This window comes from Copadichromis virginalis, linkage group LG15, assembly GCF_057382275.1.
Source record: "Copadichromis virginalis isolate Kocher_CV1m ecotype Utaka linkage group LG15, C_Virginalis_male_GT1.1, whole genome shotgun sequence".
Taxonomy (NCBI): domain Eukaryota; kingdom Metazoa; phylum Chordata; class Actinopteri; order Cichliformes; family Cichlidae; genus Copadichromis; species Copadichromis virginalis.
Genome location: NC_140632.1, coordinates 36,631,782 through 36,658,701, shown reverse-complemented (window position 1 = coordinate 36,658,701; position 26,920 = coordinate 36,631,782). Strand labels below are relative to the sequence as shown.

At 41.9% G+C, this 26,920-nt stretch overlaps 1 long non-coding RNA gene across 1 annotated transcript; it reads right to left on the bottom strand.

The window, feature by feature from the left end:
• Positions 1-3,122: 3,122 nt before the first annotated feature.
• LOC146692914 (uncharacterized) lies at positions 3,123-24,542 on the bottom strand. Its single transcript, XR_014915309.1, has 3 exons — positions 24,312-24,542; positions 13,389-13,489; positions 3,123-3,261 (listed from the first exon to the last, which is right to left on the bottom strand). It is a non-coding gene; the product is annotated as an uncharacterized LOC146692914 (long non-coding RNA).
• Positions 24,543-26,920: the final 2,378 nt, after the last annotated feature.

Below are 26,920 nucleotides of genomic sequence, written 5' to 3'. Positions count from 1 at the left end.
GTCTCTCTCTCTCTCTCGGGAGGGGGAGGAAATTCCTGGCGAGGGTGCTGCGAGTTGTTGCTCTCTGCCTGCAGGTACAGACCGGCCTCCTCTGTCTGCCTGTCTGCAGATATCATACCGCGACGTGATCTGTTTAGCTGCCTGACTTAATGCTCACCTGCTCACGTGCCTCCGGCTCTGTGTGATTGAGTGTGTGTGTGTGTGTGTCCCCTCACAGCTGGAATGGCATCTCCCTCTTTATCTGCCACCCTGCGATTACAGACGTGTGCACACGCAGAATGATAGATGGATTTTTACTACACTGATGAGATATTTGTGTCCACTAACCAGGCATGCAGCTGACACCTTCCCCAACATGTGTTTCAGCTCCACTGATGAAAAAACAGATAAGAGACTCTTTACCAGCTCGTACCACAGCATCAGCATTATTATGTTTAAGCTCTACTTTAAGCTCCAACTTTAAATACTAAATAAATCTATTGAGTCTTTTGAGGCTAATTGCTGGTTAATTAAGCATCTTTTTAGTGTTTTTGCCCCCAACCTTTCTAAGCAGTCTCACCCTGTGATTATTATTATAAGATGGGTTTTTTTCCCCATGTTTTGACTGCTGCAACACAACAATTTCCCAATTTTTGGGACAAACTAAGTATTTAAGGCCTGAGAATCAGCAGTGCAAAAGAACGCGAGACACAAATACTCATAAAACAAAGGACTGACGAGCTAGAATGGAAAGAATTAGGTTGTTTAAATCCAAAAAGCAAGTAAGGATAGATGATGTAACACAGGACATTATCAAAAGCAGCGTTACCTTACCTTTTAAATCCAGTCTCAATACATTCTAGCTTATATAGCATAGTTTTACATTATAAATAAGAAAAGCATCAAATTCAATTATTAAAGCAGCTTAAACTTGATGAATTTTCTTAGTGGGATTTTGATTTGTTGTGTGTTTTGCAGTGTTTTATTTATATAACTGTTTTTTGGGGGTTTGTTTGTTATGTCCTCTTGAGGTTGTCACAGCACTGACAGATACAAGCTGACTTGTACAACCCCGTTCACAAAACACACACAGACACACTTGAGTAGGGGTCTGAGTCCAGCTGGAGGTGGTCTCCTGCCAAACCTGCAGGCAGCCTGACTGTTTTCATATTCATCACACACACAGTGATTAGAACTGACAGCACACACACACACACACAGCTGTGTGAAAAAAAAAATCAATATTTTAACTGCAACCTGTTATCCTAAAAAATTTACAAAGAGAAACTATTTTGTTGCCACTGCTGCATTATTCTGTCTTTGACTTCTTTTACTGTTATTTTATATTTACTGTCACAACAGCTATCTGTGCTATCTAGATAAAAAAGAAAAAAGCAACAAAGAAAAGAGAAATAGAGGAGGATGCTAAAAAAGAGATGGATGTAGACTGGCTGCAGTAAGTAATGTCATGAGAGGAGTGGACAGGGGTGGGGGGGGGGCGAGAAAGGAATAATAGCTAGTAGGCAGGGAGAGAGACAGAGACAGAGAGAAAGAGTGCACCTCTTCACCCTCTCTCGCTACTCCCCATCACACACAAAGCCCAGAGAGACTCCATGGGGCGCCAAATAATAACCTTCTTTGTCATTATCATCGCCCAGCCAAACAGCTCTCAATCCTCCTCCACCTCCTTCCGTCTTGAACACAATCATTGGCCTATCGTTTACAGTGTGCCGCTAAATGGGAACATCAATAGACACGTCCATTAGCAGTGCGAGTCCTTTCCACTCTGATTCTGAAGTGCTTTAATAGCTGGCACACACACACACACACTCTCACGCTTCACCTCAGCCGACTGTTAACCAAGCTAACCCCGGTGCAGGCGAAGCTGAACTGATGGGGTGTATCATTAGAGCAGGTTAGGAACACGGTCGGTGCGAGGGCGGTGCTTTCAGTTAACCTGAAGCTACAAACCGCGAGCACAATGCCACAACTGATTCAAGGAGCACTGCACTTTGCATAATCCAATGATTTTCTGCTGAATACAAGTTCAAGCCTCTGTAGCTGACACTACTTGGTCTTATCTGGCAAATCACAGTTATTTGCAAGCTGGCAGCAGATCGTGTGTAACTCTATGTCCAACACTGTTCTTGGTTACTTCTATTAACCTCACAAATTGAATTCAACACACAAATCCTATTACATTTGAGTGTGTTTGTAGTATAAATACAAACACACATACCTCAGTGTGACATTCTGAAGACATACTGAACAGAACATCAAACCAAATGAATTAATCTTTATATGCTAATGAGCTGTGTGCGTGCAAGCTCATAAAATGCACAAACACGCCGTTTCCCTGACGGTATCAGAACAGGACAGACTATCACCCTAGCCGTAGACTAATCAATACAACAGGGTCAATCTTATTTAGCGCCACATTCGTGCCTCGTTAATATCACGCTGAACTTTAGTCACCCTTATTGCTGATGCAAATTGCAACTTAACGTTCGGTTTGACACTTAACCGAACATCAAACTAAGCCGAACACGTCCGAAACTGTAGCAGAATGAAGGGGGAAAAAACAGAAAAGGGCAAATACAGAGTTAGAGGGAGGGAACACTTTCCCACAATCCTCCTCCACACACTGTAATTTCAGCATGCCTGGGTTTTTGGTAGTGTGTGCAAAGCAGGATGCTGGGAACCCTGGGAGGGACACAGGGTGGGTTAGGGGGCTTGTGGGATATGTGGTGCAGCTGTTAAATTTGACTTGTGTGGATGGGTTTTGACTGATGAAAATAGAAATTGAAAAACGAAGCAGGCATAAGCACACGTGCACACGTGGACAAATCGCAAATGATATGAGATATGACATGAGCAAAGACTTGGAAAATTAGAAATAAAAAAAGTGAGAATTTAAATTTGACATTTAAGCTTTTTTGTTTTGTTTTTTTACATCTCGCATTAAATCAAACCAAAAAACAGCTTTTAACAGTGCTGGTACTGGAAACTACAAAGCTCTTTAAATGACTGAATTTTGTAGCTTTCTCGAATATAACTTGTCAATGTTTCTCTCCTTGGAGAAGAAAACTAGAAAACATTGTTTGCTTCCTGAAGGAGGCCATAATGATCCTCCTTCAGTGCATGTGTGTGTGTGTGTGTGTGTGTGTGTGTGTGTGTGTGTGTGTGTGTGTGTGTGTGGTAGGGTGGTGGTAGACCGCAGACAGCCTCTAGGTGCCATTATGTGTGTGTCTCTGTGCTTGCGTGCCTCCTTCAAGTCTGGACCTGGACAGAAAACAAACAGAGAAGAAAGCATAGGATAAATTCAGGTGTTGTTTGGTAAAGCTTGTCATTAAAATGTCACACACACAATCTCTGTGAATGAATCACAAAGAAACAGATGCACGTACATTCAAAAAGGAAGACACTCACGTACACACACACTCTTGCAATCGACACAGTGTTTCGGGGTTTTATTTCCCGCATTATTATCCACTGCGGCGCTTTCACACTGACTAGTTTATATATGCCTCCATTTCCAAAAATATTTTTGTGGTGGTGAAATATGTCGTAAATGATTCAACATCGCAGACAGATGTGTCAACACTATTAGGTGTAATACGTCAGCACGTCACCAAACCCCGTCTAAAAAATAAAAAAAGAACCAACACAATTTTTTATGTACAAAAAAAAGAGCCCACTCATGAGCCGATTCATATAAACACTCTGGGTGGTCTTAAGGAACAATGACACAGAGCCAGCATGTGTGTAGATTAATACATGATTCATCTTGAAGAAAGAAAATAAATGAGTTGAAAGTAAGTGTTTAAAAAGAAAGAAAGAAAGAAAGAAAGAAAGAAAGAAAGAAAGAAAGACAGTACGTTGTTGCCTGAAGTACAAGAATCCTGATATCACGGATATGAGGAACGAGCCTTTTTGAAGTCACTTTGGAGTCTGTCAAAGAAAAAAAAAGAAACCTGCTTGTGATCATGTGCCGGGGTAGCCTCTACATGTGTTTTACTAAAGATGATATATCAGTGATTATGTGATGCCCACAACATGAAAGAATTTCAGCATTATGACGGCAGGGAATGTAACGCCTTATAAATCTTGGTGTCTGACATTTCTACACACCAGGGCTGAGAGGGATGTGCATGGAGGCAGAATGAATTATCAAAAAGAATTTTTGAGTAGAAAATCTTAGGTTGACCAGATGGAAAGGTGGGGGAAAAAAGGACTTTGACTCTGTAAAATTCAGCCAAACCTATAAATAATTTAATATTTTTATATTAAGCTTAATATGTTTTTATACTTTTTTTTTTCCTTTTTTCTTCTTCTGGTTTGCTCGCTTTAAACAATATCAGGGAATTTTGAATAAAAGAAAAAAAAATTAAAAATGTGTTTTGTTGTGTTAACATTGTTTCAAGTGTACAGTGTGTGTGTGTGTGTGTAGTTAGATGTTGGTCCTGATAATTCAACTCCAGTCCTACATTTTACAGAACTTACTTTCTGTACTTTTGGCAAATCAAAAAGCCGAATTAACGAGAAGAAGTCATCCAAAGAATATGAAACTATGACTACGCTAATAATGGCATATGTGGGCACTGGGTAATATCATCTGACAATACCAAGAAATTAAACATAGTTAGCATAAATTACATTATTTGTAGTTTTTCAAAATTGCATCTACTCAGTTTCTTCATTAGTGAGTCATGTTTTGTGTTTTTCCGTTTTTTTCCTCCCTCTCTGCATCCCCTGATGTTTTCTTTGATTCAAGTGCCATTTGGACTCCCATTGAGACAAATAATGAGTCACTCTGTGTATTCTCAAAGCTGCCTGTTCATTTGTGGTCAAAAAACACATCAAAGTTCCCATGGAAGACATATTCATAAATGCCTTTTTTAAGCTACTTTAGCTGTATTAATGACTTCTTTAAGCTGCCTGCTGTTCATAGATTTAACCAGTCTCTCAGAGTCCTTTTTAGCTTTATATTCTTTGGTTCAAGAACCGTTTGGTTCCTGGCAAGAAAGTTCATGTGGTCGTGGTTAGATCTAGCAAGTACAAGAGCTGAGGTCTAAATATATCTCTGTGTCTAAATATTCAGTGTTTAAGCATTTACTATATATATATGTCAACCAGTTCCACTTTTTGTTTATGTAAACATGGCAAGTGGAGTTTTGGTTCTTGAATCTGATCCAGGATTAGGGTTGTATAAATTTGCGAGCAGAATTTAAGGTCAATTTCAAGTGTGGCATTTTACTGTATGCAGTATCTGCTTTTCCTTTCATATTACATACATAAGTCACAGGTTTTATTAAAAGCAGTCTAGACACAGCTCTAATTAAAACTATGGTTTAAAAAAAATCACAATGCAGCTTTAATAAATGGACCTGAAGATTCTTTATAATTACATGTACAATCTAAACCACACACACACACACACACACACACACACACACACACACACACACACACACACACACTCAGCGGTTTAGTTAAAAGGTGGCTTGCTAAAATAGACTTGCCAGTGAAATGTGGTTCCTCTGAATTTCGCAGCCAGATCTACATTCCCAGAGAAAGAACAATGATTGACCTTGGCCGAATGAAAAATTGCCTCAATTGTTCATAGTTTGCTTTGATGTTAAATACAGTGAAACAGTGCAGCAGAGGAAAGCTGCTCACTACAAATGAAGGAGAAATCCCTCCTACCCGTTTGCAGTTCCTGCATCTTTGAGAATATGCAATTTACTATTTCTGTCTGGACGGTTTTTAAGGGTGCGTTGCTTCGCTCCCACCTCTCCATTTCTCTTTCACTGTATTTTTTTCCACCTCTCTTACTGCCATCTCCCTCTTATTGCTCCAGTAAGCAGACTCACGAGACCCTGGAGAGTACTCTCATCATTAAAGTCCCTATATGGAGTCACAAATTTATGCTCAGTACATTTGGGGAAGAGAAAAAAACCCCAGAAAGAAAGCAGGACCACCCATGTGTTTTCAAACCCAATGCTACAAGATCAGCATTCTCCCTGCTGACTAAATGAGCCAATTCACACAAAGGGGGGAAAAAGCTGCAAATTAACAGACGTTTGAGGGTCTGATGGTAGACGCGGTGTTTATGTGTTAACAAGAAGACGCTATTAATCAGAAGTGACTGGTAGAAAAGCCCTTGTTGTGGGATTGACTGGCATTGCATTTTGTTTTCCACCAAGTACAAGAAAGCCTTGAATAAATTAGAGTTTGTTTCTAAAAGAGTTAATTAGACGTTTAACTTTTATATGGTTGAGAGCACTTCTTTATATTTTGATTTTCCTCCTTAATATAGTTTGTCATCAAGCGGTTAGCTAGCATGACAGTTTTTAAACTCCACAGTGATTTATCGGATAGTTGACAAAGCAGCGAACTGTACATTTCAGTCACAAGTCTTAAATTAAAATTTAGCCTTTATTGGGCTCCCTTGAGTTGAAATACCAAAAATGTGGGTGTATCTGTGTATGTGTTTATCAAAGTGTCATCGTACCCAATGTGCTATTGGTACAAAGTGGTGCTTTGAGCGATCACTAAGACCAGAAAAGCATTATATAAATGCAAACAATTACCAGGGCTCTTTACTGAAAAATCCCACAGTTTAATTAGGTTTTGTCTTAGGTTCATTAAGCTCCATAATTGCACTAAGAAAATAAAATATTTCAATCTACTCCAGAGTAGCATTTATGGTTTTTGTGTGTACCTTATGTACATAAATGATCCCCTTCTGGCTCATCTGGCTTCTATTCACTGCCAAAGTGATGGTTGGGGCGAAGCTAAAGTTAGCTATGTGATGATCTTTGTAAAGCAACAGTGTAAATTTAAGTGCACATCCCTGAACGTCACATATGTCTGCCCGCTGCTTTGATCAATTCATCTTTTTTTTCTTTTAAATTTGCTGTGCCATGCTCAAACAACGTCCCAGGGAAGCAGGAAACCAGCGACATTGCTGTTTTCACGTGTATGTTTACGTTGCACAGTACATGCTAATCTTTGTCCGCTTTCTTAGAATGCATGTGTGTTCTTACCGCATTGTGTCTGTTTGTAATAAAACTGGTAGAGACATGTAGTGCTAGACCACCCAGAGCAGTTATCCAAACACCCTCCTTACTCACAAAAAGGCACTAGTCTTAATTATATCCATCCTCTGGGTGTGTCTTTCTGCTCAAAACAGACATCAGAAGACACCCCCCCCCCCCCCCCCCCCCCCCCCCCCCCGATAGGCCACAAACCTCATAAGGAACCTTATGGAAAGATGGTTTTGGTGACCTTAGACAGAAATAAACATATAGCATGCTGCATTTTTTTCCCTTGGCGGCTCAAAACACAAACGAGTCATGGATTATCTCCTTTTGTACCTACGGATTTGGAAATAATCCCAAATTTCCCGTAGAGGGCTCTTTTCATAACAAATCCGAAGGGTTTCAAAATCAGTCAGGTGAATTATTTACAGTACTACGAGTGGTGTGATACTGCACTAAAAAACTGTGTAGTGTCAGGCACCTGGCTATAAAGGAGAAAAGACAAGAAAACGCACGCACACGCGCAATGTATTAAGAAGGCAACTGCAATAGGGAGGAGGTTGTTGTGACTGCATTGCTCCCTTTCGTGAGCTCTAATTTTCAAGCTGGCGATATGAGGGGGCAACCTTGTGCTGAGAGAGTCCACGCAGGCAGAGCCCCAGCCTCTATCTGCCAGACAAATCCTCCTTGGGCTTTGATCGTCTGCCCACTTCTCTCTCTGTGGTTTTTGTTTTCAGGCAAACAGCTGTGATGTTTAGCTGAAATGCAATGAGATTCCAACTGTCAAAATCTGCTGCAAAAAACAACAACAACCAAAAAAAAAAAGAGAGAGAGAGATAAGAAAAAAAATCCCCTCAAAACAACCAAAGAACACATGAATAAAGAGGCCAGAAACAGACAAATAATGATAGTAAAAATAAACATCATCACCGCCTTGATCGCTGCTTTCGTCCTAATGTGTTCAACATGCTATCCTTCAAGGATCAAGGGGTTAATCTGCTCCTGTTGTATTATAGCTGAGATACTATCGAAGGCCATTTGTTCCAAATAGCGAGGCTAATGACCCTGATCCGACGCTTGGCGTTTGGCCACGAACTGAGAGCAAGGGAAGGTAAGTAACCTCATATATTCTCAGGGGCCGAGCTAATGAGAGGGAATGGGAATACGAGCTACAGTCCATCATCTACTTCGGAACTAGACAGCAGTGCCATCTTCCTTCTCAGACTCAGACACACAAACACGCACATACGGGAAAACAGTAATGGGAAGCCCAACTCCTCCTCAGCACCTAATTTTACACCTGTCTAGTTAAGTAAATGTACTTACGTGTAGCATTTTATCATTAGTAAGTGAATAACAGATTCATTCTGGAGCAACAGCATCACTACTGTAAACAAGGAGTTTGATCATCAGGCAGTTTCCACTGGTTGTTCAACTGCTTTTAAGCATTTAAGCATTTGGTAGGAGTTTGTCACAAAAATACACCTCGAAACACGACCAATGTGTTGCTGCTTTAGCGCAAACACAAGTGGGTTGTTTTTTTTATTTTTTTGTTTGTTTTGTTTGTTTTGGTTTTTTGGTTTTTTTTTGGAGGGGGGGGGCTGCACATAGAGCAGAAGAGCATTAATAATCAGTGAAAAAAGCTGCAAGTTATTTTGATCGTGCTTTTTGAAAATTAAATATTGCATCAGAGGACTAAAGGTGGTTTGGCCCTTTGTAAGTCATTTTTTAAACAAGCTTTATAAATAAAAATAACACATTATTGTTATTTAATTTGGTTTTCTCCAATTTTTATAAATGTAATGGCATATATTTCTTTTTAGAGCATATAAAGCTTAGATAGATTTATTACAAAATATATACATTTAAAAAAAATATTTTTTAGCATTTGCTACTAGACGTACAAAATTACAGCTGCGCAACGTCTAGCCGAGTGGATGTCCCCTCCATGTGAGTGAATTCAGCTGCGATGGGGAAGCAGCAGGGGTCCACTCGTCTGCCTTTATTCGGTTCACCGTGAGCCCGGCTGCCTCTTTAACTTCTGGCACGCATAGGAATATTTATGTGTGTGTTTTTAGGGGAAAAAAAAGGGGGAAAAAAGAAGAGAGAAAGGGTGCAGAAGTAAGCGCCCTGCTGCACTCCGTATATGTGTGCAAGTGTGTTTGTGTGTGCCAGTAATACCTCCAATGGCAGCCTAATGATAGGTCTTATCGACACCCAGCAGTGAATACGGGCCTTTGTCTCCTCTCGGAACGCATTATGAAAAGCTTAGGGGGTTGCCTTTGACTCCATTTTATTCTCTCACCCACTGATAAAACCCCAGTAACAAAAAAGGCAACTGTTATACAGCTCCTGTAGTGTAGCAAGTTTAGTCACAATACAACCCCCCTCCCCGATCCATACCCACGTGATAATAAGCAAAAAGTTTGGCGCACGGCTTAGAAACTCCTAAGTCACTCACAAAAGACAGAGATTAAGACTGGAATTTTACATTTTGAAAAACAAATTCACAATGCCTGAAATTACCATTCATTTCAAATATCAAGTATATAGGCTGCATTAACGGAAAAGGGAAAGCCACAAGATTCAAATGTGTGGTGATGGTGAAGGATTGTTATATAGCAGAGTTTAAATTCTTTTCAATGGCAGTGGGTAACACAGCAGTGACACATGATAGCAGGCTGTTAGTGATATACAAATTACACTAAAAAAACATACATAGCTTGTGACTGTGTAAGATTCTGTTTTTATTTCAATCTGTGAATACAGCTTTTGTCTTTCAACCCTAATTTACATCACATATGTCAACATCTGGCTTCCCTAAATATTACATATCTAAATGTACATTGTTCTACAGCTTTTATTTTGGTAAAAGCTGTATATCTTTTACCAAAAAAAAAGCTATATATAATATATATATATATCTTTTCCTTATTCATGCTCCAAAGCTGGTGCTATTTTCAAATGTATGCCATCTCACTTCAAAACAAACAGTGATATTAATGGCTCCCAATTTCAAGAACAACTGAGCTTATCTGGGGATAAGTTTAGTTTGTACCTTTCACTAGACTGTAAAATAACTAACTTTTCTTCTGCAGTGAAGGTTCTGTTCATTACTGTGCTCATTTGTGGGTTAGAGGTTGGGGCAGGGTCCCTTAGACAAACAGTTTATGAAATGAAAATGTTTTCGTTTCCAGCGATGGTAAGAGCAACTTCTCACATTTTTAAGAGTTCAGCATTACAGCTACTTTGGGGAGTATAGCCATTACAGTCTATCCCTGCAGAGTTAATAAAATCTTCTGCCTCTCCACCTCTATGTTCTTTCTCACTCTTACTTCACAAGGTTTTTTCTTTTTCTCTCTCTCTGAAAAACTGTATGTAAGTACATTACATTCTTACTCTCAGTTGTTTGGATTTTTCTTCGAACCCTCCTTCCAACGCATCTCCAAAGATCATTAAAACAGGCTGCAGTACTTTACTCACTCTTTCTTCCTTTGCATTTCTCTACATTGTCTTTCTCTATCTTAATCTTAAAGAGAAGAGCAATAAAGACTATCAGAACATAGACTTTCTCAGAAATCATCCCCCTCTGCATCCATGTTGCTGGCATAGCGATCCTATAGAAAGCTCCCAAGGCCAAGAGCAGATTTAGGGGACTCATTTAGTAGGCAGGTAGAGTTGAGACTTCCCCTCCACCTCCATCCCATTCTTCACAATTAGAGAGGCCAGGAAGTGGAGGATTTTATGACCTTATAAAGACATTAGAGGCACTGCCGCATTGCCCCCGGACACCCCCCCCAGTTCTTTACTTCTTGTCTACTTTTGGACTCTCCATGCTTGCTTTGACATTTCTCCAGCAACCTCTTCCTGTCTTGTTTCTTGTTCCATCTTCTCACCCTCTTTTGTTTTAATTTTTATCCATTTCTGCCTGATCATAACCCCCCAATCAATCTTTCATCCATCCATCCATTTTGAAACAGCATTCTCCATTAAAACTCAATAAAGGCTCTCATTCGAATCCTCAGAATTCTCCTCATATTACATTTTATTGGTGACGGGGTGTCTATGGTTTTAAAAAAAGAGCAAGTTGTTTTGAGGAGTTCTTTGTGTGGATAAAAATGGTCCCATTTTCGACACTTGTCTGTTAGGCTTTCATGGTCGCCTCCGACGCAGTGTGTCCAAGCCCCTCACCTCCCCGCACCGCTGCAAACTATTGTCCATCATGTGTTGATTATTTTGCGTGAGTGTGAAACTGACAATTACTCGCTCTGTCCCAGAGTCCTGCGTTGAATCAATATGACATGACGGAGTGACTCATTTGGCCGTCATTCTCTCGTTCATATATTTGAAATATGAAACCTTGTGACACACTGTGGCAGCCCACCTCCTTATACACAAATGGACACTGACAGAGAACCATGCTGGTGCTTGTCCTGCGGCTTTTAAAGCCAGCTTAGATAGACTCGGCTGCTCCTGAAAGGTCCTATTCCACAGAAGCAGAGGGCAGACACACTTGGTAGGAAAGAAAAAAAGAAAAGGGGGGGGGGTAGTGGCATGTCTGGATATTTGCTTAAAACATCCTTCACCTTTTTCCTCTCTTTCTTCCTTGCATCATTTGACCAGTAACCTAAAACAATGGCGTTTCCCTCAAAATCCCAGATGGTTAATGCGTAGCACATCCATCAGAAGAATAATGTTCCTTCTTGAAACAGCTTCAAAACCACTTCCATTTTAAAGCACTTTGTTCTGGTCCAGCTGGAGTGATTTGGACAGACATGTAAAAAGTAAGGAAGCGCAATAATTACAACTGATTACTGTTGGAATTCCGACGACCGCTTGGAGGAAAGCTTCCCATTTATTTAAACCAACGCTCTACCCCCCTTAACTATTCGAACTAATAGCTTTCAAAATTATCCTCATCATCATATCCTGTCCTTTAAAATGGTGGTGGTTGTAGAAAATAGATCAGGTCAGAGCAGCAGTGCGAGCTCGAATGGAAGAGCTACACAAGTGACACAATTCAACAAGGAAAGAACCAAAAGGAGTTAGGAGAAATAGGTAAGAGCAACTAAGAGAGAGAGATCAGAGAGAAGGTGGATCAGGCTGACGTGAAATGAAGTGAAGCATTCTGAATTGAATTTTTTGCCTTTTGTAAGGAACCTTTTTGATAGGTAATGTTAAAATGGTGATCCCTTTGCTGGACAAGGCAATATGATGAGTGGAGAAACAGTTTTTTATTGGAAGGGCACACACATTAACCCCCAATTCCAGAAGATTTCCAGGTTCAGTTCCCTCCAATTCAACCAATTACCGAAAAGATAAATGAAATCAAGGACAGTAAATGTAATAGTACCAATAGTGGCGGGTAAAAATCCTCATATACATCTCAAGTAATATGGATCTTCCCTTTCTAAAAATAATAAGAAAAAAATGGACTAGATACATAAATACTGGAAGACAATTCACACATTGCTATTGTAAAGTCTGGGTGGAAGACTGATGTAGAAGAGAAGAGAGAGTCTCATCAGAAGAGAGGATGGCAAGAACTGAGAAAAACAACATTTTCTTTTTCCTCTCGGCGCCTCTCCTCTCTAACCATCCCCCTATCTGTGCATGGTGGCAGCCATTCTGTCCATGACTGCATGGTGGAAAATGATTTAGTGCTGCCTTCAGCCTCACACAGAGAGGGTGAGAAGATTACTCTCCGAGAGGCTGCTCACTTCGGGAACAGCTGAAACGCAGTTAAGACGGCGAAGGTGGCATCCCTGAAAAGAGGACTGTTTAGTCTAATGGCCGCTGAAGAGAAAGAGTCAAATCTGCACGGCGTGAAATGGAAATGCGGCGCAAGAGGCTTTGTAATTCCACGAAACCTTTCTTCAGTGCGGATCGAAATGGTTCCTTCATACAAATAGACATTGATTTTTAAATAGTTGTAGAATTTTAAGAAAATACTTTTTTTTTTACTATTAATAGGTACAAACAACATTTTCAGGAAGTTTCTACTTTTCTGAGAGATTCATTCCTAAAATAAATATCAGTATACACAGATGTGCTGGTGGGTTTCTCATCAGCAGAGAGAAACGATCATTAGAGGAAAAAAAGATAAAGACGGGAATGAAGATCGGGAGGCAGTTGATGACTCAGACAGGATGATGTGTTCTTCAAATGGTGGCTGGGGTCTGACACCAGGGACACATGCACGCACATACATACATACAACAGACACATTCAAACAACTCACAAAAACATGCAAACATCAAACTCACCCCAGGTGCACAGCTGACTCAGGCAACTGAATGAAAAGGTAACAGATACAAAGACAAGACAATATATAACCCCCCTCCAGAGTAAACTGAGCTCCCTTACCTCTTTCACTTGTCTTTTTTGCTCCTCTACCCGCTCCTTCACTCTGCATCGATGGCTAACGCTGTGAGCACCCCTCTTCTCGTTCCAGCTCTTTTCCCGACCTGACGGAGCAAAAGAAGAAAAACAAAGTGCATACGAACAGTTAAGAAACTGTTTCACTGGAATGGAGCCTACTCAAAAAAAATCCCAAAACCCATAAATAAATAAAACTCTCCACAAAGCAGACGGGCCTTATGGAGTACCAGCTTTCGCGTGTATTTGAGTTATCTGTAACCATTTTCTTACTCATGGCATACAGCGAATTTAAAGAACAAGATAAGTGATTAGAAATCGGTTCAGTTCACGACCTAAAAACTGCAAGTGTTTGAAGTCGAGATATGTTTTGTGATGTGGAATTCCAAAGTGTTGAGTAACCGAACAAAAGAAAAACCCAGAAGAAAAGAGATATACTGAACTCAGCAGAAAGATCAGTGCAAATGGAAATGAGGTTCAAGTTGGGGTCAGGAAACACTGACTGGCAACCAGTGGAAGAGAAGAGCCATGCAATGATGATGACAATGACGATCGTTTTAGCCACTAACAGTTTGTCTAACTTTGTCTATTTCATCTTTCCTCTCCTCGGCTTGACTTGTTTGACCTGCAATTGTTACATTTAGATTTTTTTAAGCTGTACTACTTATACAAGCATTGTAAAAAAAAAAAATCTGTTTGCGTGCATGTGTGTGATGAAATTGCTAACAGCTGTGACAGCCACTATTGTGCACATGCACACACTCTTTTCTGCATCTCATTTGTAGCATGCAGCTGCACAGATAAAACATGAGGGTTAAGCAAATATTGTACAATAGCCAGAAAACAATGCACCCCCATCCCTCCCCTATCACACTCTCTCTCTCTCACTCACTCACACACAAACACACACAGCTAAGATTGTGCCAAATGTGTGTGTAGAAAAAAAAAGACTGGCACTGCTTGTCCTCTTTATTACTGTGAACAGAGCAGACACCCCTGCTCCCCTCCCATTCATTTTAATCTCTTTTCTTAATGATAAACCTCCTCAGTCACACTCTCTCTCTCCGTCTGTACCCCTCCAACCACACCCCTCCAGTCTGGTGTCGGCTCTCTAGTATGGCAGTAACAGTGCTCCTTTGTTTGTCCTCCTCCCCTCGTCTCTTTTTGCCCCCTCACCCTGACCTGAATGATGCTGGTTGGCCGGGATGGAGGCATGCCTCAACAGGAACGCCAGGGAAGAGAAAGGGGAGGGAGCGAAGGCGGATAAGCGCAGGTTTGGGAAGGGGGGGGGGGGGGACGTAAATAAAAAAATTTGTAGGGGCCTGACAGTCATTTGCTCTTATTTATCTGTCCATTTGGCATTGCAGAAGAGACCATTTGTGAGAAAAAAGGAAGGTTGGCTGGAAGGGACCACACCCTCAGTGAATCCACCAATCCCAATTTACAGAAAGCCTTTACAAAAGGTCTATTTCTGGTTTGAACAGTGAGGCTAATTTTAAAACACAAAGTAAAAATAGAAAAGAGAAGTTGTGATCTTTATTTCTACTCTGAATGAACCAATGCTTGCGGGTAAGAAGAAAAACGGCTCTGTTCCTTGGCTTTTGCATTTATGCGGCTAAGAAATAATGCGCATGATATTCCAACAGGGCATTTTTAAAAATAGCCTCTAAGTACACAATGCGCAATTTCTCATTTATGCAAAGAAAATAGTGGCCCTGCCCAGTGAGGTTAGTTGAGACATAATTTTAGCCGTTTCATTCTGGTACCACTGCTGGAGCTGCAAACCCAGTTTCCTAATAGCATAAATACTGCTCTTGTAATGGTGCCTGGGGGATGTCTCATTTGGAAGTGAGGGAGACAGCACAGTAGAGCAGTACCTTTTACACTTAGCCAAAAACCCACATGTGCGCACACACACACACAGGCTGTGGATCATTAACCCCAACTAATCTACAAACATTATGTTTATAGAAAACGCCTTTCCAGCTTAGGCGACCGGCACAGCCAAGCCACGTTAATTCATTGAGCGAGTGTGTGTGAGCGAATTTGTGTGTGGCGTATCTGTGAGCTATAATGACAAGTGTGTCATGTCTCTCAGTATGCATGTGTGTCACGGCCGCCTGTGTCTACGGTGTCTGCTGTGACAGACACAGAGAGAACATGACAGAGACAGCAAAAGTGCGTGCTAATGTGTGCGTACGAGCGCCTGTGCGCGTGCACTTGTGTGGCGTGACTATGCCAGTGATGCAGCTCACAGCCTTGATCTAGGCTCCTGCCTCTCTCCGACACCCGCTGCGCCTGCTTCATTAATCAATAGGACAGTTGAAGACAGACTCCTGCTGCGCTGTGAGGGAAAACGGTAGCTTGCGTGCGCAAGCGTCGTGTGTTTGTGTGTGTGCAAATTTCAGCGTGTAAGAAAGCTGGAATGCCCTCGGGTAGAACGTGGCAGACATGATGCAAACCTTCAAGGCTTCCTGCCCACATAGAGATCATCAACACTGGATTTGCCTTCTTCTACCTCCAATGGGAAAAAAAGTTAGAGGGAAGGAAATAAACAAAGGAGTTATTACATTTGTTTTTGTGTAAGCATTATTCTAATAAATTGCATTATTTTCTCATCACTTCAAGAGCCTGGAGGGATATCTGATTTTGGAGGTCTAACATGTATGTCAGATTACACAGAATAAATAGCAGCTTTTTGGTATCACAACTCTTCTCCCTCATCTTCAGGGGGATACAGGAGGAGTGCTAAAGAAAATCTCCCTATTGGTCAGTTTGAGCCCTAGATAACAGTTACACACAAACACATAACTGCTCAGAAACACACACCTTAATTGCCACTGTTGTGTTTATTTACACCCTGTTATAGATATAAAAAAATCTTTATGCAAAATGGGTTTAATACACCTTAAGGCGCAGTCAAATAAAGTGTAAAATGTTCAAGCTTCCAAAATCAGGTTAGGCAGATTTTTAAGCTTTTTTTTCTGTCAAATGCACACAAACGGAAGAGATGCCTAAAACTGCCACTTGTGTAAAGCTTGCATTGGCTAAAGTGATCAAGAACAGCTTGCTGGGTGTCATCAAAACTCCTGATGCATTTACTCATCTGCAGAGCAGGAAGGTACACTCTTACAACGTGCACATTTGAAGCAACGTTAAGTTGTCATGTGATTAGTCATTGCAGGGTCCCGTGTTGAGTCAGACCGAGTTGCAGGCTTTACGTTAGAAAACCAAAACGTTTCCCACAGTCAGCATGATTGCTTTTGTTCAATGTTGAGCATCTTCTGTCACTCTATTAAGATACAGTAGATTTGTACAACCATTCATATCAGTTTACTACTGAACCATACAACTATATATATTGCAGAACATTATGTTATGGTAGAAAGCTGTCTGGAAATAATAACTCTTAATCACAAGACCAGTGTTTTGCATCAATTTCACATTTTCTAACAAAGTCATTATCAATGAAATTTGAAAAAGTAATTGTGTACAAATAGCAGGAAGCTAGATTTGAGTTTATTTTGGTACTGGGAATGAGGAATGCGTGTCATTTCCTGGTGCTCCAAATGGCCAAATGACTTGAATGCAAAGCCACAGAGGCCATTTCTCCCACAGCGCCCAAATCCTGCAGAGCTGTTATCAGTCATTGGGACGTTTTGTCTCCTCAGTATACAGCAAGGCCATTTTGTTTGTTTTCAATGTAACTTGTGATATTTGGCTGGGACTCAGTGCCCTCTATGTTAGTCATTGTGCTGAGATGAATGAATCTTTCTTCCAAATTTCATACAGAGATGCACTGTGTGAAACCATAGAGACACCTTTGAGACCACTAAACTGGTCTCCAGATTATGTGTGTAGCCACCAAACAATAGGACTGTTTGTATGAACAGCTATGAAGCGAGTGTTAAGCCTCGATTCAAAGGAAATTCTGCTAATGCTTTTAGACATAACACAGATTGCTTTTTTATGAATCGAGACTTTTCAATTTATCTTTTTCGAATACCGCAAATTCTAAAAGTTACCGAAACAACAGCGTCAACTAGGCTTGCATCAGCTCTCCTTCATCTCTCAGTTGGCTTTTCAAGAAACCACACATAAAATCAAGATTAAGAGTGGTGGGGAAAAGGGAAAAAAAGCATAACACCTTATTGTTCAAATTAGTAGGGGCAAAAAAAAAGCCGTAAAGAGTTTTTTCCGAACCGTGCATCATTTTAACATAGCAATTTTTTTCCCTTTTTATCTTCAGTGACTCATAACAAAGCCAACTGTTTACTCATAACAATATGCTTCTAACTGATAATATTCTGAGAATATCCTCGTAGTCCCTTTATATCTATGTCTTGCAAGTCATTTACAGAAATACATTAAAAATGCGTTATGTAAGTAAAGAACGGAGGGGGGAAAAAATCTGACGCGGCAGCTGTTAAGAAGTGGTTTTATATCAGTATTTGGGTGAATTGTGGATTTTTGTCCATAAAGTAAGCATAAAATTGTATATTAAGAAAAAAAAAACAACTAATGGGAGAAATAGTAAGTTGACTTTTGTCAACACTGAAAAAAAGAAGATGAATTCCAGTGTCACGTCCTAACCCAATACGCCCTGATTGCACAGGCACATTGTGCGTTTGACATTGCACGTCTGACACTCAGACAAAGAAGCCGATAGAGGCCTCAAGGGGGCAGATGACAAACACTACTAAACCATGGCCAGACACGACCCCCACCCGCCTCCATCACCACAACAAACGCACGGTATAGACAAACTTATTCAGAGTATATTAGGGAGGTGAAGGGGGCCAGGCTCTCAGGGACTCTCTTCACTTGGCTGTCCTAATCGTCTGAGACAACCCTCCAGAGACAGACCTTCCCGCCCACAAACCCAACTCCCCCCTCCCAAGGCATGAACCCAGACACATCCAGGAGCGTTTACAAGGGCAGGCAGCCATGACGTGGGGAAGCTGACCAAAATGAACAGCCCCACTGGGAGCTGTAGTTTAATTGTCCATCTTCTTCTTGGTCCAAATTAAACAAGCTCATGCACATTCAAGTATCCATCCACATGTGTGCCGCCCACCTCCACTACCGCGCTTTTAACAGACTGGCACGTTCCATAGAGCATGCCATTGACGCAGAGTGATGAGCGAGACCCCATTGTCTCGTTATATTGTCTTCAATTAGGAGGAGATGATGGGAGACAATGAGAGGAGCATTTGTAATCATGAGCCTCCCAAACTCAAGCTGGGAAACAGAACTTCATTATGCCCAATGGTCCCTCGTGGACAATAAAACGCAAGAATTGCGTGGTTCATCCTCACAAAGTTTGTAAGCATAAATGGCTCGAAGAGAAGTGAGTCACCAGGAAATGCTGCAGGGAGGTGGGTTGGGGATGGGGAGGGGGGTTCTGAAACTGAAGACAAACAGGGGCAGAAGCCAGTCATCTTTTATGACTGCAAGTGAACAACAAATTCCAAAGAAATGACACGCTTCATCTAGTTACATCTGCTGCACACTTACCTTTCTCATGAAAGTTTACTACCATCTTATTCAAACTGAAAAGTCTTAAAAGTGAGACTGTGAAGTGTTTTAGATAAAGAGCATCTGTGGTGTGAGTACAGGGGGGGAAAGGGCTTTGATAATACTGTAAGAACAAGAAACTCATTGCTTTTCCAAGTTAGTTTTTCCAGGGATTAATTTACAGGCGTAGAGTGTGTAGCCATGATGTCTTTTCATCTTCACTACATAAATTTTGTGCAAGCTTAGCTCTGAGAACAGAAGCTCTGGCAGCTACGGTGTCAGCTCAGAGCCATCTGTAGAAATGAGACTTCTTAAAGAAAGAGAAAGAGAAACTCGAGAGCGCATTATCTGCATTTACCTGGAGAGCGTTCAGCTGAGAAATGACTGTAACCCGACATGTTGCCGGCTTTGTAGCTCACCATGTCATTTTTTTTTAAAAATCACGTTCCACCGTGGCTGTTGGGCTTTGATAGAACCATCCAACCGGACAAATACCGCTTTCATAAAATTGTGCAAATGATTTCTTTCAACTGGGATTGTGGAGGTATTGTGCCCCGCTCCGCCACCCCACACCCTGCCTATCCTCTCTCCTCGTGGCACAAAGAGCTAATCTGAGACGAACACTCGCACCAGCTCTGACACACTGTCATCGGAAAACAGCCGTGATTATATATTCTTTAAATCATGTAAGTGAAGCATGAGGTAAAAAGCCATCAGCCAATGGAGGACAATAGCGGAGTTACAGCAATAACTGCGTAGTTTCTCCCGAACATCCAGCACTGGGATTAAACACTGGGTCCCTATTTACTCATCTTTACCTACGGCCTTTCTTTCACAATTACAATATCTTAGAGACGCCAGAAAGATCCTAAAACATTTTGATTTTGCCCATTTGCAGATGGAATCAGTCTGCAATGGGTGCCGGTGGCAGGGATATTCGTCATCTCAAGCTGCCCAGGGGCCAAACATCCCATCCTGCAAGGCCCCATTCCCTTATCTGATTCCAGCAGACTGGTCGAGATGATGGCCATGCCAGCCAGAGCCTTTGATTTCTTTTTTTTTTAATAACATCCCTCTGCTTTCACACTGCTGTATTGATCACCAACAGACCTCATTTTGTTCCTGTGCTTGGAGAAGGCTCTATTTGTAATGTGATCGCCCAGATGAAAATAGTAGAATGGTGGACAGATACTAATCCTCTTTTCCTCCCAGTCTCCAGCATCATCTTTAGTGATTTTTGCGGCTTGCCCCTGTCAAGACTCTCATTGCCTGAAGCCAAGAAGACACCACTCACACCGTTTTGTTTTTTCCCCTCCAAAAGATAAGAGATTGGGGGTACAATTGACAACATTTGCTCAGCTATGTGTAAATGGGTTCAAATAAAATTAAACACGTACAACAAAAGCAGCCACCTCAGATTCTACAGCACTGATTTTCACTTCACAATCAAGAAACAGACTCAGACTTGACACATTCCTCCATATTGAACATCATAACGCAACAGCACAGAGTAGGGAGCGTCTGCCTTGTCACTTCACCCAGACGGTAGCTGGAAGTATGTAAATTGGTTCGTTAACCTTACAGTGTTGTAACCAGTGGGCCATGCAAAGGGCTTGCTCCATGCTGGTTTTCTTGTATTTTATTAACGCCCATTAATAATAACAGGAAACTTTCGCTAATGGCCCGAGGTGGTTGCTGCGGTGTTATCAAACGCTGCAGTAATTATACATGACATCCCTCTGATTAACACTCTTGTGATTATTATTACATCACGTCGAATCATCTTGGCTCCCGTTTTCTTAGTTATAACACATTTTACAAGAGGAGAAAGAAAGATGGGCTCTAGCTACCCCCCTCCCATCCTGGTTGTAACTTTAACCCCTGACAATAGAATGGCATGAAGAAAAAGAAGCTTGGGGGGGTGGAAAGGTGAAAAGGGATCCACATTTTCATATGGCTTCTCCCCCAGTGCTTGCAGAGTGTGTGAAAAATTAGTTTGCAGTGTGTGCATGAGCTGCCAGCAGTGAGGGCTTGCACCTGGTGCAGGCGGGAGTATGCGAGGGGCCAAGGGTCACCTCACGGGTTAAACAGGATTGAAGTTCTCCTCTTCCCAAGAAGGGCCAGACGACCCCTGCGGCTGCATCGCATAACACGGGCCTTTCACACCGCTTCCTTCCCTTTTCTTTCTCCCCCCTTCCCCTCCTGGTCGCCTCCCTTTTTCTGCTGTAGAAAAGCACAGTAATCCATAACCCACTCAACTATCAGCAGCTCAATTATCCCTCCCGTTCACCCATTTTCTCCCCTCAGATGGAGATTCGAAAACAATTAACCTCTTCGCAACTCGGGACTTTTCCCAGGAAAGGGGACGCCGGTAATTGAATGACTCCGCCATTTTTGACTGTGACTTCACTCCTTCACACATAAAGGTGGTTACCGAAAACTCTGTGGCTTTGTGGTTCTCCGGCGTCATTGTCAGGTAAGGTGCTCAAGCAGGATTTAACTAAATCATTTGATAATGTTTACATAATACTCCTTTCACCTACTTGGGGCTTAATAGATTTCCATCAGTCGTGATCATCATGTTGATATGTCGAGGAAATTGTACCCCCGTGAAGAATCTTAAATAATAATTATTCATATGTCAATAAATCATTGTTTGGTGGGCAGTACAACTGTGTAACCTGACACAAATGCGCCATCTACAAGCTATAGTGCATCCTCCTGCATCCAGAGCCTTCAATAAAATGTTCTCTTCTCCCCTTTCATTACAAAGGGCCTCCTATTCATCTCCAGGTAGACAGCTTCAAAACGAGGGCGGGAAGAACAGCCTGTTGCACCCATTGAGCTTTTTATTACTTCCCTCTTCAAAAAGGCTGGTGGCGAAAGAAGAGGCAACCTCAATCTTCTTGATTCCACAATACACAGTCGGCTTTCAGAAAACACACACACAGACAAGTAGCAGGATTTCAGCTGAAAACTGTGTGTACATTTTACAGGCACTTGCTCCTCAAAATGTCACATTTGGGGAGATTACATTGCTCTTAGAGCCAGTCCAGCTTCTAAAAGGGATAATGTTCTCACAAACAACTTCATCAAAAATGGGAAAAACAACTCAAAAGTGCCGCATTCAACCACAATCTCCACTGATGCCCAACAAAGACTTCAACCAGCCATTTTCCATAAAGCGAGCTAGCTCATTATCCAGTTATAAGCCGCGCCATATAATCCCTAACCACCGCACATCGACAAAACAAAGACGTGCAAAAGGAAGACACTTCCATAAATGACTGTGTCAAAGATATAGAGATATTGAAATATCTTCCACCAACTTCTAATTGGAGTTGTGCATTTCATGTTGCTAGACTTCAGATGCTACCTCGTCATAACCTCGGTGACTAGACAACCGAGTCAGCAGAACTGAAACCATGAACAACGTCTCGCAGCCTCGTCTGAAGCCCTTGAGATGGTAAAAATAGAATAATCATGCAGAAATTATATGTTATGTTTGTTGTTTTAACATCAAAGGACCCAGTTCCTGTTCATTAATAATAAATCTTGCTTTGCATCAGAATTCCTCTGGGTGGTACAGAAAAACAGCGATCGAGCACAATCGATGTAATGAATTTTAAAAGAGCCAGGTGATATAACTTATTTGAACTTAAACTTCCGGATGTTCACCAATCAACATAGCCGAAATCTTGCTCCTTATATACATAGGTGCATAGCTAAAGACACACACACACACACACACACACACACACACACACACACACACACACACACACACATATAATAGAACACAGAAAAAGTCTTTGATGTCTCCTTAGCGCGGAGACTGCAACTCCGTTAGTCACCCACAGTCAATCCAATATCCATATATGCTACACAGTGACAGCAGCAAAAAACCAACATAACTCCAGCCACACACACACACAGACACCAACGCAAACTCTCAAACATAGCGTGAGCTGATTGTGGATGAGGAGCAAGCAAAAGAAGCGCCAGCAGAAGAAGAAAAAAAAGGAGGAGGAGAAAAAGAAGAAAACCTAAACACCGCTGGCTGTGCTCCAGACAGACTGGAACTTCTCTTGATCATTATGTCTAGCCTTCAGGTGTCTGGGGTCGGACCAACTGTAGGCAATAGTTAGTTTGAGGTTGGTGGAGGGTAGGGGATGGAGGGGGGGATAACACAGCAGCCAGACAAAGAGGGCTGCCTACATACCACCAGCATCAAGGAAGGGAGGGCGGGAGGCAAGGGAGGGAAGCAGGGAGAAGAGAAGAGGAGGGTTATAAAAATTTGATTAGACGATCCTTTGCTGAAGCGACTTTCTGTGTCGGTTTGCTTTTCTTTCTTTCTTTCTTTTTTTTTTCTTCCTCTGCCAGTTCCCCTCCCTTCTGGTACTCCACAGCGCTACCTTAGAGAACGGGGCAGACAGATTTTTATAGGTCCTAATTAAAGCCATCTGAAACCTTTTGAAAACATCAAATGGCCCCGGTCCCCTACTCTCTCCCTCCCTTCCCCTGCCTTGGCGTAAAGCACAAAAAACAATCTGAAGGCACCTTTTTGGGTTGTTTTTTTTTTTTTGCTTTGACTCCTGCCTGTACATAAATTTTGCACCCCACCTGACCCCAGCACCCCTAATTTCCAATCAATAAAAGGGTTCAATGAGTGATGTGACCTCAGAATGTGAAATTCAATTTGCTGGAATTTAAGTAGAAAAAGCCTCTTCAATAATTATTTACCTTTTTTTAAGTACTTTTTAAAATAATTTTTCTTTGTTTAATCACATTTGAACAGACAAAACACGTTACTGAAGATCCACCCTTATCCTGCCCCGCGGGCTGAAGTGAAGTGCAGCGCTGTTTCAGTGCGCTTCAAGTACTCCATTTATTTCTGCTGCTGCTCTCCCTCCCCTCTCTCACCCCCGATTGTCCTCACTGAGTCGTGCGGACCGGTTGCACAGTCTGTCTGCCTGCCTGCCCGGGGTCAGCGGGTTTACCCTGTGCTTTTTATCTATATTTCATGCTATGGCCCTGCACTGAGACAGCCCCACATTCACAATGAGCAAATTCACAGACTGCGCAAAGAACGTCAAAAGAGGAGAAATATAAGCGAAGTCAAACACCATCCGAGCATCAGGTAAAGTCAAATAAGACTATGAAGTGGTTTAAAAAATATGTATTTAATTCTGCTTGGAAACCAAAAGAAAGGGACAGAAAGAAAACGGCGCAAAAGTGGCACATGCAATCGCAAATCCTAAAAACAACAAAAATTTAATCAAGAAAAAGCAAAGTCGGCTACAAACAGAAAATAAAATAGTTTCAGGATTGTTATCATCGTATTTTTTTTTAAAGCGAATAGAAGACGGGAAGTAAAATTTTGTCGATACTTACAATTCATTTCTATAACTTCTGGGCGTTATTGTCTTGCCCCTGTGACTCTGCGTTTTGGAGACGGCCAAGTGTGCTCCTCAGACAAAGCCAGGGGTCATTCTCGTCGACGGGATGTGACAGCGTCATCGGATGGCAGTGAAGTTTGCATAACACAACACCTGGTGCGTCCCGCCGAGGACGGCGAACGTCCGATTCCGCCGGTGTCAGGTCTTCAGTGATGCCTGCACTCGCTGGGATTGAGCGCTGAGAGGACAGGGAGCGCACAGAAAGGCGTCATGTGAGCCTGTGTTCGAGGCGCCCATTGGCCAGCCAGGGATAAGTATGATAAGGGGAGTGCGTGCGCCATTGGCCCAGGACGAGAGCGGAGGCGCCTCCTCGCTTGGCCGTGCGCAAGAATGTGAGTGCGGCTCAGTGTTCATAATTTTCAGCGGGAGGGGTTGGAAGACAGAGAGGGTGGGGGGGCGCATAAGTAACAAATTGTTCTTAAGATTTTTGTCATAGAAGGGAGGGGAAACGCACACATTCTGTTTCGTCGTTATATAAAAGTGGAATGTATGAAAATGTGTGGCGAGCCTACACGTCAGCTTTCTTTCTTTTCTTTTTTTCTTTTTTTTTGAGTGGTCGTCAACTAGCACATTAACCGAGGGCGAAAATGTAACACGAAGTTGTCTTCATAGTGACGACAGGTAAGAAAGCAACATGACTGCCAAAGTCACCAACAGGGAGCTGTTTTCACTGGATCTGGATGTTTCCAGATATCACATCACTTATTTCTCATGATTTTATCACATTTTGATGTGATATCCATATAACCCCCACCAGATGCAAGAACAGCAGCGCAATACAGAATCAAATTTGTATCCCTGTAATCTGAATTAGTTGCATAAATTTGTGGATAATTTCCTGCATAACAAAGTGCTGCACATTCACGAGGAATTTCATTCATCATTACTTAACAAAGTCAATACTGTTCCGGCTGAAATGCCACAAATGTTCTGACGCAAATAATAAAAAGTGAAAAAAGAATAGGATCAAATAGAGTTCAGCAAGGCCCCACATTGATGTTCAACACCGCAGAAACCCCAAAATGAATCTTCACTCTCACTTTCCTAAAAAGTAAACTATTATTTAAGACACCTGGAGCTAATTGATGCAAAAAATGCTATAAGAGCACAAAGGTCCTCTATTACTTTCTCCTACGTGTATGGACACAAAGGCGGTGTGATATGTTTTACATATTTATGTTGTTCTGCCCCGTTCTTCATTTCTACATTGATTTTCTACACAGCTGGACTTCAAGGAGGGCAACGGGACATAAAAGAGCATCCTCTCAGCCTCCCTCTCTGGTTCTGTGGAGACAGAAGGAACTGGAGATTCTGTATGGGTGGGAAATAGAGCGCGTGTAATCTGGAGCACGCATCTTCCCCCTGCTCAGGCTGCGGCATTAAATCGATATTCCACAAAGCTTTCTCTTGTTTTCACATTCACTTGACTGCAACCGTGATGCGCCGCGAGGGTCGAGCAGCCGCTCCCTGATTTTTGTGGCACTTGTGCCCCCCTTCGCCTGCCACCGCCCCCCCCCCCCCCCTTTTTTTTTTTTCTTCCTCTTCCACCTTCACTTCACTTCACTTCACTCCACAGCAGACACCCTCATTTGGATGGCTCCAAGGCGATGCACCCATTCCATTTGTCTCTTGTGTTAACAGGAGGCAGCAGAAATAAGGCAGTGCGCTATCTCTATACAGAGCATTATCTCCGGCTTGCTCCTCCAGCACCATGAAACAATGATTATTAACTGCTTGAGAAGCATGCTTAGGGATTTCAAGGCTTGTTGCCACACTTAGGGAACATGAAGTGTATTGCACAACGCACCCCATGCACAAGATTTTTTATTTTTTTTGCCTGAAAATAATGCTTCCTCTTTTCTTGATATTTGTGAGTACTTTCAGAAGCTACTGGCTTGCCCGAAACCCCCGGCGGGAAGAGTAGTAAGTATGGCTAACGGCATTATGATCGGACGTGTGACAGGAGCATTTTCACAAGAAACCAGCCTAGCACTTCCTTTTCAAGATTTAAAAGCCTGTTGTGCAGCGTCATCCTGCTGTAAGATAGTGGTTATGCATTCATACACTCAAGTGTTCACACACACACACACACTCTCCATCATTATAAAAGCAAAGCCCTGCCTCTGCAAAATGGGTCATACACTGCAGTCACTTTATCTCAGCAAATGTATTGTGCCTGCGTGAGTGTGTGAGTGGTAGGCATGCGCATGTGTGATCACACATCAAAGGCAAGACTCCCAATATTAAAGCACGGGTGTCTTTGCTGAAACAGGACTTGAGCGTGTCAAACCGTTGAATGTTTTCAGCACTTTTGAGCTCGTGCGATATAGTTAGCCAGGAGAGCCAAAATGAATTTTTCCTTTAATACCTTCAAACGGCCAAAAGGAGGGTGCTCGCGCTCTAAAATAATCTACAGAAGCATCATATTTATTCTACCTTAGTCCACTCTGTGTCATACGTGAATACAGTTTCAGCCCAATGTAAGATTCCTTCTGAATACAGGGGGGAAAATAAAAGCCTTGGTTCAAGATACACTGTCAGGCT